This window comes from Pinus tabuliformis, chromosome 6 (genome assembly GCF_031772625.1).
Source record: "Pinus tabuliformis cultivar Carrire ecotype Pingquan chromosome 6, CPIR1, whole genome shotgun sequence".
Taxonomy (NCBI): Eukaryota; Viridiplantae; Streptophyta; class Pinopsida; order Pinales; family Pinaceae; genus Pinus; species Pinus tabuliformis.
The window spans coordinates 999,168,418-999,184,146 of record NC_142292.1 but is presented as its reverse complement, the minus strand read 5'-3'; positions in this window follow the sequence as shown (position 1 = coordinate 999,184,146).

The window sequence follows — 15,729 nt, the reverse complement described above, 5'->3', positions numbered from 1 at the left end:
TGAGAAACTTGCCATTGAGGCATGCAAGCTTCAAAGTACTGAATGGGGTGTTCCTAGATCAACTTCTTGGATAATGAGCTGATGTTGACAAGAAGCGATCCGTCAAAGGAGGGCCTTGATGAATCCCACATCAATGACACGGAATGGAGCAAATGATTTTGATGGAGGTGAAAACGATCTGATGATACATGGTTCAAGGTGGCGGTCATGAAGGAATGAAGTATAATGTATGGTAGTGGATGGGACACGGGTGACTTCTCTGGATGACTTCTCTTGAACATGTCGGCGACACTTATATGATGGATTGGTAGCATTTACCCCAAATGTGGATGGTATGGCAAGACCATGGTGATGTGACCGGTGAATGAAACAACCCAACCCGATTCAGGCACGGAGTGGAAGTGTCATGTTCAAGAGCGACTTGCTACCAATAAAGATTCTTTGAGTTCCTTCCCAATTTTTCCCCAGTCATTGCTGACCAGTACCTCTTTATTTTTGTCAAGCTTGAGGAGGATAACATATGCTTGTTCTATAATTTTCCCTTCGGGCAAACCCATCGCTATGTTTTAACGAGCCTAGCGATAGTGAAACTCGTTCTCGTCTAAAGACAACTTTGTCGCTATTAATCTTTTTAACGAGTTTAACGACAAAGATAACTCGGTCCTTTTCATTTTTAGAGAGTCTGAAAAGGTACGTAAAGGTAACTCCAAAATTCCTTTTTCGTCATCTAATCCCTTAAGTCCGAAAAAGTATAAAACAATACAGAAGGGATGAATTTTCGATAGTTTTAACGAGCCGAACAAAACAAGCGCTCGATCTTTTTGTGCAATAATCCCTCAGGTCCAAAAAGATTAAAATCTAGAGGAGGGATAGCACTTCCGGTCGCTTTAACGAGCTGGAAGGCCAAACTCGGCAATCTTTTCATGTTTTACGAGTCAGATGAAAAGAGCTTAAAGAAGACTCGTCTTTTGAGGAACGAGTGATAAAATGGGTAGCAGCTGATTCCAGGTAAGGGTTGGAATTTTCCAATCACAGGAGTGTCACAAGGATGGCTAGTGAAATCACTCTTCGCAGTTGTTCCTCAAAATGGGTAAACAATCAAATGGAGGTGAATGATCGGCCAATGGAAAAGTGGAGGTGACGGTGCAAACACGACCAAGGTTTTAATGGCTGAAATCTTCATTCACGGTGGTTATTTACCAGAGGATAGTTCATTTTTTAACGAGCTTAAACGCGGATTGAAACACTTGCTCGGTCTTATGTTTATTTTTTAACGAGCATGAACTATGTGCTAAAACTGCTCGATAACATGGTCTTGTTTTGATTTTTTACCATACATAGCTTCGTCTTTTCAAAGTTAGTACTGTATCTTCAATTGCTACATCAAACTAGTTAGAAATAAACAACATTTGCTTGGAAATGAGATTAAAACGCTAATATTTACTTTGAACTACGTAAAAAGCAATTAAAAAGTGTTTTTACCTCTCATTTTACCATTTCATTTGAACTTGGTTTGTTGGAGCTTTGGAGGTGCCTCTTCCCCCTTGATTTTCATCAGCTGATTTCGGGAGATTCTGTGGACGATTCTCAGCGCCGTCTGGACCAGGTAGGAGCTAAACCTGAGCTCTTTCATTTCATGGTTTCCTTTCTGCATTCTGTGCTTCATTCCCTACTTTTCTGAGCCCCTGGGGTTTGATGGGTTCGTTCTGCCATCAACACACCCTGGGCATATCGAAACCTATGCTGAATGTTGACCAGTGTGAAGGCAGTTTGACATTCAACGCAGGTGGAACACTGTTGGCATTTTGGCTCAGGTGTGGCGCTATGATACAGGTGTTGTCCTTGATGGCAACTCTCTTTGATGACAGATCTCCGTTCAGACTACAAGAATGAAGAGAAATCTCATATACGCAGGTTAATTAAGTCAAAGGTGCGTATACATGCTGGTGATATGCATACTAAGTCACGTATACGCAGGAGATCTATGTACGAAGGCGCGTATACACGCAGATGCATGAACAGAAAAGGGCGTATATGTCGGGAAGTTTCCTTTTGGTCCATGGTAGTTAGTCCTCGGTACTCGTGCCCATGTCTTTGGACCAAAGTACCTCGACAGACGTGTAGATCTCTAGTGTTGAAGTTGATGGTTTTGGATTTCTATGGTTTTGGCTCTTGGTATTGAGCAAGGCCTAAGGCTATATAAGGAGAAGAAGATCATTAGGCAAGGATACCTTGAAAAGGCTTGAATATCTGAAAAAGAAAGAGATCTGGTATGCAGGTTCTGGGTTGCTTGATCTAAGCTAAGGAGAGATCACATCGGTTGATGGAAGTCTAGATCTAAGGATAGATCGAGGTCTATTGGTTTGAAATGCACTATTATGATATGGTTGATCATGTGTATTTCTAGATCTGCATACTGACGCAATGTTATGTTCTGGGTCTAACTGATGTCTGGTACAGCTGCAAGTTAAGAGAATTCATTTTTAGATCTGTACACTGTTTGCCTTCGGTAAACGAGCGTGTATACGCGGGTTTCTCTCATTGAAGTAGCGTATATCTTTTGAAGTTTGATTTTGGGGTTGCAGTTGGATCTGACTGCTATTGCAGAGTTCTGTAATCTGCTCTGTGTTCTTGTGACTGGTGTTGATAGGGTTCAGTGATTCAAAGATTGATGATGCTAGTATTGGTTGTTTTGTGCTTCAATGATCTATTGTGAAAGTTGAATGAATTGTGGTCTTCAGATTGTAATGTTGTGCTTCAGGAATATCCAGTCTGAAAATGTATGAAAGGTGGTACCTGAAAGAAAGAAGATTGTAGGTCAGCACCTACGTACTAGTATCTTAGCTAGTACAAGAGCAAAGGGGGTTGGAGCTCCCTTCCAAGGAAGTTTGGAGAACGAGAGAAGGTTGTAGCCTTCTGCAGGTTGTAGCCTGCGTACTGGTATAAGGCTGCACCAGTACAAAAAGATTGTAAACTGAAGTTTCATATTAAAGAAAGATAGAGACAACTTGCAGCAGGTGGTTTTCACCCACATTGGGTTTCCACCTTATATCTTGGTGTTCATGTGTGATGATCTGTTCTGTTATACTGCATCTGTTTTACTATCATGGTTAATAATGTTCTGATGCATTTACTGAAGATAAACTGATGAATCATAAGTTTTTTTGATTATACGCTGGTTTCTTTAGACACAGTAGCGTGTACACGCAGTTTTACTTAACTGAAGTAGCGTATATGTTTCTGAGCATTGAAAAAGTTTTACAGGTCTGATAATACTGATTCACCCCCCCTCTCAGTATTATTTCCAACAAACACTTCTGCAGGTGCATTGGGCGTAGAAAAGGAATTTGTTGCACAGTTTTTGATGAAAATTTTTTCCTGTTTCTCATCAAAATCAGGATCTAACTCCTCTCTTGTTTGTGTTTCAGAGATCTCGGAGCAAAATGACCCTTACATGGCGAGAAAGAGAACATGAAGAAGAGGACATGATTGCCCTACATGATCCGGTTACAGTGAACGCGCTGCGGAATTGTGGCTTGCTGAAGTTCTTCCGCATCTCTAGCATGAGACAGCAGATCAACCTACTGCAGTATTTGCTCGATGCTTGGGATCCTATCAATCAAGTTTTCTAGATTAGGGGCAAATCTATCCCCTTGACTGCAGTAGACATTTACTTCTTGACTGGCTTGTCGAGGCGAGGTGCCCCCATTTCTTTGTCAGGTTCGGCCCGAGGGAGTGACTCTGTGAGAGATTATGTCCGCCAGTATTGCAGGGAAGGATCTCAGCCGAGTAAAGACGACAAGATCATCATCCGAGATGTCACTGACAGGTCCCTTAGGTCTATCCTGTTTACTTTTGGTAGGATGGCCGGGAGTGCGTCTCTTCATGTAGCCAACAGATCCTATATGCAGCATGCCTTGGAATGCCTCCAACCGAAGATATTCAACTGGTGTGATGCAGTACTTCTTGTGATGAAAAGTCAGCTGACCAAGATAAAGGACGGGAAGTTGAAGAACTTTGGGTTCGGTTCTATTTTGACCGCCTTTGCCTTGGAGAAGATACCACTGATGCAGCCGCAGTACATTGCACTCGACTTACCTTCTCCTACTGAACCACGTATGCAGAGATGGGTTGACCATATGTCTAGGCATGCTGGCTAGTCTCAGATTTTGTTTTCTGATACCTTCTTCAGGTGGTTTGATCGTTAGGAGATGACTTATGCCGAGTATCCATATGCTGGCATGGATTTCCGGGGTGATCCGGATTTAGTACTGCCGGATGGCGAGCAGTGGGGTGCTATTGGTAAAACCTTTGACCATATCACTGTTTACTGTTTTTATTTATAATGTCCTTGTTCTTTATTCTATCAAGAATTTTAATCAAACTCATGTGTACATGCAGATGTTGGTCCTGTTCATCCAGTAGTCCGTCTGAGAGTGCCAGCCGCTGCCCCAACAGGAGAGGGCGCCGGGAGGGTTATCCTTCGTGACCTTGATGTGGCCGAGACTCTCACAGCTGTACAGGAGCAGGTTGAGAGCCTTACTCTTGGTATTCCCGATGTGAGGATCGACGAGCTACCTTTGTAGTTACAGCGGCATACTACTGGTGTGCCTAGACGATGGACTCGTCTCTTACGCATGATCGCACAGGTTGTGACTTGCTATCACGAGCATCATTAGACTAGGGTGCCCCCTAGCATTTTGAGTTTTTGGGTCATGCGACCGATTTTGTCTTGGTTACAGAACATTATATGTAAACCATAAACAACTATATATATATTTTGATTTTCGGGGTTTTATTCTGGTTGAGCTATATGATTCACATGTGAAACATTGATGATGTGTTTCTTTTTATAAATGTTGCAAATGTCTATCTAACACATAGTTTGCTAATGAGTCGGTTAATGTGTTTAAGTTTCTGGAAATATGCTGGTATTGAATAAAATCAAATTGTCTTTCCAAAACCTTAACCCTTAGGAACATGCGATAAATAGCTGGGTTTCGGACGGAATATATACCATTGAGTTGTAGTATTACGAGTTGTGAGTCTAGCCTGACGATTAGTCGGCGTATACCATGGGTGATGGCATCAGAGAGAAGTTCTATCAACGCGCTATACTTAGCGATGTTATTCATTGATTGACCAATACATATACCTCTGAAACTTACTAACTCGCCACTTGGATCAAAAATGGCCCAGGCTGCGGAGGACAGGTTCCGCGAACTACAACTCTCTCTGTCGGCATATCCAACGCATGTCTCCAAAAGGTTTGACATCTGCAATAAATGTAAAAAGGTGGATTACTCGACCAAAACAAACACCTTAGCGAAAACAAAATACAACAAAAGCATATTGGTTACTATTTAAGCATAGTAACGCTTGAGGTACAACCCATTACGAGGTTGTGCTAGTGGAATTCTGTCATAATCCATTAACTCGTAGGCTCCTTTCGCTAACACCCATTTAACAATATAGGGGCCCATCCATAAAGACTTAAATTTACATGCTCCCAATTTATCGGATTCTTGGTCGTAAAGCAAGACCAAGTCACCTTCTGAGAAGACACGGGGTTTGACATTTTTGTCGAACTGCGCCTTGACTCGTTTCTTATGGGCTTCGTTAGCCAAAGCGGCATCACGACGGGTTTCATCCAATTGGATTAATTCCAAGAAACGGGCCTCTTCTTCTGAAGTTCCAGGGAGGAGATCGATTGCGAGTTTAAGAGACGAGATTTCGCACTGGACTGGTAAGACTGCTTCCAGGCCATATACCAGTTGGAAGGGTGTGAACCCGGTTGCATTCCTTACCGATGTTCGGTAAGCCCACAAGGCTGAGTACAGGATTAGGTGCCACCTTCTTTTGTGAACTCCGATCATCCTTTGCAACATGCGCTTCAGGACCTTGTTGATCGCTTCAACTTGTCCGTTGGCTTGCGGATAATACGGAGTAGAGCTGTCGTGAGACAACCCTAGTTTGGCAGCTAATTCGAGCATCATGTGATTGCGAAAATGCGACCCATGATCTGTGACTATAGCCTGTGGTACGCCGAATCTGGCGACTACATGATTGAAAAAGAAAAGGGCAGTTGTTTCACCAATATTATCTAATGTAGGCATCGCCTCGGCCCATTTGGTAAAACAGTCAACTGCGACTATGATATACCCATGCCCCCCGGTCGAGGTGGGGTTACATGTCATGAAATCAATTCCCCATTTGGCGAACAGCCCAACAGCAATTATTCGCTGTAGAGGTGCGGGTGGTCTTCTGGTTTTGCTATCAAAAATTTGACAAGCATGGCAACTTCTGACTGCGGTTATGCAATCTTTGAACATTGTTGGCCAGAAGTATCCTGCTCGTAAGATTTTGTGTGCTGTAGCATATCCAGATTGATGCCCCCCACAAGCTCCTGAGTGACACTCATTCAGGGCTTTCTTGGCCTCCTCATTGGTGAGGCACCTTCTCAGAACTGTATCGATTCCACGACGGTAAAGTGTATCACCGACGATCATGTAGTCTTTTGCTTGGTATCGAATACGTTTTTGTTCAGAGTGAGAGGTGTTAGGCCTAAACTTTTGGGTTTGGAGATAAATTATTATATCTCCATACAACTCGTTGCTTGTAGATATCAGAAACAAACTCTCATCCACGATTGATTCTTCGGATGTTTCATCGTTGGACGAAGATGGGAGATCGCATAATAATTCTGCAAAAACTAGAGCTTTCTTTGATTTGGATTTTATGAATTCCAGATCAAACTCTTGAAGGATTGCTATCCATTTTGAATATTTGCCCCCCAGCAACTGTCGCGACAATATATAAGTCATGGGGTTGCAATCTAACAGAATGGTAGTTTTCCGGAAGAGGACATAGTGTCGAAATCTTTGTATCGCTTGAACAGCTGCAAGCGCTAGTTTTTCAACATAAGAATATTTACTTTCTATATCATTTAAGTTTTTACTTAAATAATATATAGGGTGTTCAATTCCATCGACTTCTTGAACTAAAACCATTGTGATGGTTGTATCTGCTGCAGCTAGATATAGGTTAAAATCTCTTTGATAATCGGGGGCGTACATTAATGATGCTTTCATTAAGGAATCTTTCAAAGCATCAAAGGAAGCTTGCGCAACCTGATCCCATACAAAGGGTACCTCCTTTTTCAAAAGACGTGTATAACCTTTAGCAAGTTCGGCATAGTTTGGAATGAACCTCCTCAGAAAGTTTGCTTTCCCTTGGAGTTTCTGAATCTGAAGCAAATTTGAAGGTGGAGGCAAATTTATGATTGCCTGGACCTTTCATGGGTCGAGACGAATCCCATCCTTGGAGACTACAAAGCCAAGTAAACGACCAGAACTGACGCAAAATACACATTTGTGCGGATTGAGTCGTATCTTGTAGTGTCGGCAACGTAGAAATATCGCTCTTAAATGTTGCAGATGATCAGTCCGCTTTCGCGAATGAGCCGGAAGGTCATCGAGGTATGGTTGAACGATATTTTTGATGTCGTGGAAGGCATAATTCATTTCCCTCTGAAACGTCGCCCCTACGTTCTTTAAACCAAAGGGTAATTTTCGATATGCGAACGTGCCCCACGGACAAATGAATGCAGTCTTTGACTGGTCCTGTGGGCAGATATTTATTTGATTATACCCGGAAAATCCATCCATGAATGAGAAGATTTCGCATCCGCCACATTCATCAATTATCTGGTCGATGAAGGGTGTAGGGTAGTTGTCTTTTGGACAAGCTTGATTTACATCCCTATAATCGACAAACACTCTAATTGTCCCTTGTTTCTTCATAACAGGGACGATATTCGATACCCAATCGGTTAGAGGAACCGGGTAGATGAAACCAGCATGGAGAAGTTTTTCGACTTCTGCCTTAATGGCAGCGGCTTTCTTGGGGTGCACCTGCCTGAGTCGTTGTCTTACCGGTTTGACATCTGGATACATCTTAATTTCGTGTTCAACAATACTCGAGTCGATGCCTGGCATTTCACTGTATGACCAAGCAAAGACATCTCCGAATTTGCGAAAAAGAGCGTTATATATTTCCAGTTCTGAAGGAGAACAACCTTTGCCAACATAAATATTCTCTACAACATCTGTTTTAGTCGAGATATTTATGGCTATAGTCTCTTCAATGTTGGATAAGTTTCGCTCGGAATCCACCGTATTTACAGTATTTGATAGGAATTCAAAAACTGAAGGATGATAAAGGTCATCTTGAGTATCTTCTTCATAATCTGGAAGAAGGGAACAATGGTGGAAATCACTCCATGGTGCCCCTTCAATCAACATTGATTGAACAATTCCTTCGTCGGTTCCATGCACTCGCGACCAAGGATCTGAAGGGGTACCATATTCTCTAGACCTATCTATCCAAATGCTTGATGAGAGTTGATTTGGGTTTTCCTCCCATGCTAGAAACATTGATTGCTATAATACTTCTATTGGGCTTGGGGGAAAAACCATTGTATGATCCATGTTGATATCGTTTTCTGAGATCTTTGTGGAAGATATCATATTGTAGGTTCCTATCGATGCTACTTCCGCCAGATTGATTGGAGGTGGAAGAGCGAAAGTTCCCATTAGTATAGGATCTTTTAGTAGGCCTACTCCGATATTCTGAAGCAAATGGGGGCTTCCATGGATCATGGGAATGCTTCCTGTAACTTGAGAACCATTGGGGAGGAATTTTTGTTGATCGACGATTGTAATCCCCCCTTGAAAGGGAAATGCAATCTTTCTAAAATAGGTCGACACAACAGCTGCCATGGCATATATCCATGGTCTTCCTAGTAGGATGTTGTAATCAAGATTCCCATCGATGACTTCAACATCTATTTCTACTGTTTTTCCCCTAGTTCAACTTTCAAGTTATTTAGGATACCATACAGGGTATATTTCCTTCCGTCGAATGCTTTTAATGTCGTCGAAGATCGCGACAAGGTTGGAGATCCTAAAGTTTTCCAGCAACTCATCGACATAATACATGTAGATGCCCCCTCATCAATAATTGTTCGATGAATAGTTTTGTTGAAGGCTTTCACTTGAATAAGGAAAGCTAGTTGGGCTGGTAACTGAGGATCGTATCCTTTGTGGTCGAAGGATACAAGATTGGAATCCTTAGGATCAACCCCACCAATGGCTGATAACAAAGCCTGCCTTTGGGATGGGCAATTTTGTAGCACCTCGAGAGTCGACATAGCGGATGGCGATTGGGCCAAATCTTCCACTATGTTATAATGCTGCGCCGCTCTAGCGCGGGGATTAAATGTCGACTTGTGTACTACTCCCTTCGGCGGTTTTATTGTTGATTCAGGAACGATGGGTGGTACAACTTCTGTCGAAGTTGTCGTCGAACTACTTGGTTGATCTTTATCCTTGTCGTTCGACAGCTGCGGATTCCTGTAATCTTTGTTCCTTGTCGAAATCAAAGCATCATTTTGCTGTTTCGAAACCGACAACATTAGCACTTGAGACGGGGAAGCATTTCCACTTTCAACCAGATTTGTTCCTGGATTTGGAAATGGATCAGTTAACACAGTTGAGGTTTTGGAACTCTTAAAGAATCTTTTAAGCTTAGCTTTGTATGGACAATTTGTGGTCCAATGATCCTCATCACATATATAGCATGGATTTTTTGGTTTCCTATTTCCAGGAGGGTTTGAAAAAGGTTTTTCAGGAGATGACTCATCCTGTTTCTTCTTCTTCCCTTTGCCTTGTTTCTTCTTGCTTCCTGGTTGTTTGGTTTCTTTGTCCTTATCTGTCGATACGGCATTTACTTCCGAAGCAAGAAGTTTGTCTTTTGCATTTTGATCTGAAATCTTACGGGCCTTCTTGGATGTAGCCTTTGTCGATTTCGTGTTTGTTTTGCCAATCACGCCATCGCCGGCGTGAGAGTCATTGTTCGATTTAGGAGGAGGAGGAATTGAGAATTCCGGTCTAGGGGCGTCAGGTATTTTGTCGTAGAGCGTGCCGGACTGAGTATAGATTAAGTCCAGATATTGCGCACGAGCTATAACTTGCTCTTCCGTTACGACTCCCCCCTTCGCCACATCTTCCATGATGGAAGGTAATAAAGACTTGATAAACCATTCAGCTAATAGCTGATCGGGAATGTACGTTTTTACCATCCTGCGACGACGTCGCCACTCATGTATATGATCAGATATGTGATTAGCCATCGTCTGTTTGAAGTTGGTAAGGAGTTCTGTTCCCGTTTCATACCTTATTGGTAATTGAAAATGGGTTAAAAAGGTTGTGGCTAAGGTACTGAAGTTGTCGAACGAAGCTCTAGGCAATTCAATATACCATTTTGCCGCTGGACCCGTTAACGTCCTCTGAAAAAGGTGAAGCCTTATTGAATCATCATTCAGGGTGTTTGATGAACACCATAGATGAAATTTCATCACGTGATTCGATGGATCTTCACCCGGATTTCCATTAAATTTAGGAATATCTGATGGAAGTTTATGTGGAATTGCTGGCCACCAAGGGGCATAAGCAATTGGATCGTTTGTTAACCGGTGTAAATCAGGTAACTCTAAGGTTGCCACGAATGGTAACTGTTGATTCAGGTTAGGTAAAGCATACCCAGGATACGATGGAATTTCCTGAGCAGTTGGCCTTTGCATACCAGCATAATGCAGTTGATGCTGGTATGACTGATACGGTTGGTGGACATGACCATTGTAAAATGGTTGATTTTGACCGTTTTGAATGTACGGTTGTCCACTGTTCGCAAAGATCTGCTGCTCAGAACCTTGGTATACTTGTTGGAATTGTGGTTGTTGGTATTGCACCAGCCACGGTTGTGAAGCCATGTGCTGTTGCGCTATACTAACCATTGGACCAAGGTGTGGGGTAATTGTACCCGTCTGGGCCTGTGTCGCCCCACTAGTTGGTGATTGTGGTTGAGTCACAAGGTCAAGGGGCTGTTGCATTAAAACCTGAGAAATCTGAGGTTGGCACACAACAGGCAGCATTTGAACTTGTGACACCGTCACAATAGCTGGTGTAGTCGGGATGTTCGACATAGGTACACATTGTTGCATTGAATACACAACTCTTGGTTGTTGAGGTAGCATAGGTACCCAACCACTTGAGGTGATTCCAGTGTAACCTGAATATTGTTGTGAACTCCCGTATGGATATCCTCCCGGAGGGGGTAATGAAAGGGCATACTGCCCCCCATACGGTGGTAATCCGGAACTCAAGGGGATTGTCTGCCCTTGGGGACTGGATTGCCCAAATCGACCTCCAGATGGATCAATTTGTTGAGACTCAACATAAGAGTTACCGGATATTATTCCGGTTGAACAAACAGGAACAGACCAGACTGTCGAAATAGCCCCTGAGTGGGCTCCTTCTAGCGGTTGAGAGCTAGTTGGGACAGATGGTATGCCGGCGAACATTGTCGGAGTGACGGCAGGGAGTTCTGCTGTCACTGTGTCAGTCGACACAGTCCTAGATGTTGACGGTTGTTCAGACATTTGGAGTCTATCCAAAAGATTACCTAGCGATTCTACAGGAACTTCCACTGGTGGTAGACTAACTTCTGATGAAGAGGGATATAGAGTGACCCCGACTCCAAAGTGCGTTGGAGTACTTGTTTGAGGGTCTTCTACAATTTCTTCAATCGCAATCAAACCAGGTGGAAGGGGAAGACCGTCAGGTCCGTAAAATATTTCTGGTGCCGAAGAAGGGGTTGAATTGACAGCGACAGATGTTTGAAGAGCAAAACTCTCCGAACCGGTTGTAGATGTAACTGGTTCAGTAACACAAGTGTTTACTCTTAGACTAGGATCAATATCACTGTCCCTCTGTGGCTGTTGAACTTCTTCTGTAGAGGCAGGGTTTCCAGAAATGTTTGGAGTAACCGGAATCTCGGATGTTGTTGGAACACTTGTTCTAACTTTAATGGGAGATTTGGAACCGGTTAAACGAGTTCGCTTTGTCCGTACTGGTTTCGATTTCGGAGACAAAGACGGTTGACTCGTAAGCCTCCGCGAACGACGGAGTTTCAATTGACTTTCTTCCACGATTGCGGATTACTCGATCAACTAAAATACAAAAGGGGAAATATGTTTCCGAATTAAATGAATTTTAGACGCTTTAGACACAACTTGTCTTTTCAATTTTAAAGAGTCGAGAAAAAACAAAAGATGACTCTAGTCTCCTTTGATTTTTAATGAGCCTGAAGTGACAAGTGCTTAGATGGACCTTTTCTGTTAAGGAGTCTGAAAAGGAACAAAAGGGACTTCTCTGGAGATCTAGGTAGAGGGTGTGCCAAACCAATCACAAAACTGCAGAATATGTTTTACGGTACGGCAGTTAATCTTCCCAAATGCTGTGTTCGGTGCATTGCGATCAGTAGGGCGGCCAACACGGCTTCCTATGGATAAAAGATTTTAAGCCTATAGGGGTCTCCCAATATATACTCGACGGTACGTGGGAGCACAATCCGTACTGGCACTTATCGTCTCACAGTGGAGGAATCACCCAACCATCAGTGAGGACAACAGTTACCAGGCTTTACGACGCCGGAACACGTCTCTAGCCTAGACCTCTATGTTGTGCGTTAAGTTCCAAAGCGTTGTTAGATTCATTCAATTTATTTTAAGTTGATCTTTCTTAGAAGTTTGCCTTTTTGGATCACCATGAGATGTAGATATAATTCCTAAATGCAATCTAAAGATGATAAGCAAGCTTTTTATCTCTTTTAAACAATGAAAATCCTAGCTACAAGGGGAAAAGAAAGACACAATCTTTTCTCAAAGAGAAAAGAGCACACTGTAAATGCACTTTTCCTAAATCAAACCATACAAACTATCAATATGCAAATGCACAAATGCATGTATTTGTTTTCACTTTCCTAATATTGATGCCTAAAAATAAAGTTGATGTACAAATTTGAATTTGCTTTCAAGTGAACAGCACAAACAAGCTTCTTTTTCGAAATCAAAAAGGTAGAGAAGATTACGACACTTTATGACTCTGAAATAAACACTCGCTTCGACACTAGAAAGAGACAAATTCAAACCAAAGCAAAAGTAAAAAGTATAATCAACTGTCAACAGCAAAGAGACTTTCTCCTAAGATCAAAATCGACACTCACGACAGATCTAAATCTAAGGACGATAGTATGACTATTTTACTTTTCAATGGAAAACTGTAAATGATGTAACAAACACACAAAGAACACCTACAGTCTTTTTGTACAAAGGAGGCGGAATTAAGGCAAAGAAAGGGGTTTTCAGATAGGTACACACACTGATAACAGGCTGCAAAAATCAGAGATAAAACTGGACAAAATGAAGCAAAGAACCTCAGCTGCACAGGGCAAGGGCTGATCAGCGCACCTGTTGTACAGAGAAACTGAATTGCAGCGCAGGTAGCCCTCTCGGGACCTGCATTGAAATGCAGAACCTCTTCACAGAGCCTGCGCTGGGGCAGAAACGAGACTTCTATCCAGGTTCTGGGTCACGGTTTGCAGTTTAAACTATGGATTTTTGCCGAGTAAAAGCAATCAGTAAGGTACAATTAGAGGGATGATTTAAAGGAGGACTAAGAGCTATCACAAAGGGTAATTAGAGAATTTTTGGATCAGCTGTTCAAATCATAAACAAATCCAAAGGGTGGATTGAAGTAGCAGCTACTTTGCATCTGATAATGGCAAATGCAGTTCGATTGCTACTTCTGTGTTTATGAATCAAACAACAAGAGAAACACAAATAAACTAACTAGACACGATCCCCAGTGGATTCGACATTTTGTTGTTAGGAAAAGTATCTATTTAGAACACCCCTATCCCACTCTAAGGTGTGACAGTGCCTTAGCAACAAACAAGGAAAACTATTTTCGTATTCTTCTTTATGAAATGCAAACGAAGAGGAAGGATGAACTAACCTGTGTCTTGCGCTAGTTTGTCGATCCAATCGCTCTCCTCTTAGTTAGCTTTCAGCTACCTGCTCCCTTACTCGCCCAGCTTCACCAAGTTCCTGCAAGATCACAGAAGAGGAAAGTCTAAACAAAGATATAGATTTACATTCATAAATAGCTTAGGATCAGATTAAGCTAAACATGCAAATATAACAAAACATCATTGGTACACAAGCATGTAGGAGAAACTCAAATAATTTTATTGATATAATAAGACGATCCAGGAGGCGATACAACCAAGTGAGTCCCGATCCAAGATCTACCTCCCAGCAAAGGAATCCCTTCCTCACCTCCAACAAAGCATAAATCACCCAATGCACTAATCTCAATCTCAAAACCAATAGCAATTCTCTGCAAAGTACAAAATTCCAGCCTCTGGATCTCTGGGATGAGGGATCCATATATAGATGTAAGCAGAGAGGATGAGTCAGCTTATGTTTTGACTTGTGGCTTCTCTCTTTCAGTTCTTGCTTCCACTTGGAGGCTGAGAGCCTCTTACTCATCCTTGGTCGAACTCAGTGAGGCAAGTGTCATTGAGGAAGATTCTGGAAGCTTCCATTGTCTCTCCACCTCGTTGAATGACTCTGCCACTTGTCATTTCCCACTCAACGCACATGGGTAGTGCATTTAAGTGCGTTGCAACGCACCTAGCCAGTGTATTTGGGTGCTTTGCAACGCAGCCAGCTAGTGGAGCATCTGAATTGATCCTGATTTGACTAGTTCTGAGTAGTTTTTGGTGGAGAACTTCTGGGAGAAGTTGTCATTGGTTGACCTTGTTCCTCTAGGGGTAGGAACAACACTTTTAGGGACTTTGGATCCCTTGGATTATGGAAATTTCATGCTTAGAGCTGTAAGGCACAAAAATGTCTATAACACTTGACACTGGGATTTAGCCCATAAATTGTGCAATTATGGGAGGCAAAAATTGTGCAATTCCTGAGGGAAAGCAAGCCCTACTCTACCCAGAAACCATGTAAATTCCTTTCATAGACTCGCAGACTACTACATGTGCCTTCAGGTTGACCAATTCCCTCTAGGGCTGAGCAATCCTCATTTGCATGGATGGGTTGATTTTCCTGAAATAGAGAAAAACAACATGCAAAAAGCATCCCTAGATTGTAGGCATCTATTTTTAGCAACTGGAGGTTACATACAAAGATTGTTTTAGAAAAATTTGCTCCACGTGTTGCTTTTTCATAGATTTGTGGCATGCGCGTCATAAGCCTAAAACTTCTTTATTCAAGGCTAAAGAGCTCATTGCTCACATCGATCTTGGAGCTCTCACATCCCACATCGCGTCTAGGAGTCTTCGCCACATTGAACTCAGCGTTTTCCGGGTAACTTTTCTTTTCATGTCATTCACTATTTTTCTATCACTTTTTGTATTTTACTTCGTATGAATTTTGTTTGCTTGATTTTTTTAATTCTTGTTGTCGTTTTAATGTATGTTAGCTTTTAGAAGCACTGTTTCATTTTTTATTTGCATCTCACTGTTGTCGCATGCAGGAAACTATTTTGCACTAATGGTCATTGTTGCAGTGACTCGTTTCACACATATGCACATGTTCCCTCTTTTGAATCTTGCATTCACTATTTTCATGCATGATCATTCAATATTGCTTACACTTAGTGTGGCCATGCATCCAAACCTTTTCATGTTTTCAGTCTCCCGTCAATGGGTATGGGCTGCCTTAGCTTGAACCTTGCCTTACCGAGACAATGATGCACATTTCTGGTAGTGAAGTCTCTACCTTCCCTCTAGAAACTACGCAAACCTAGA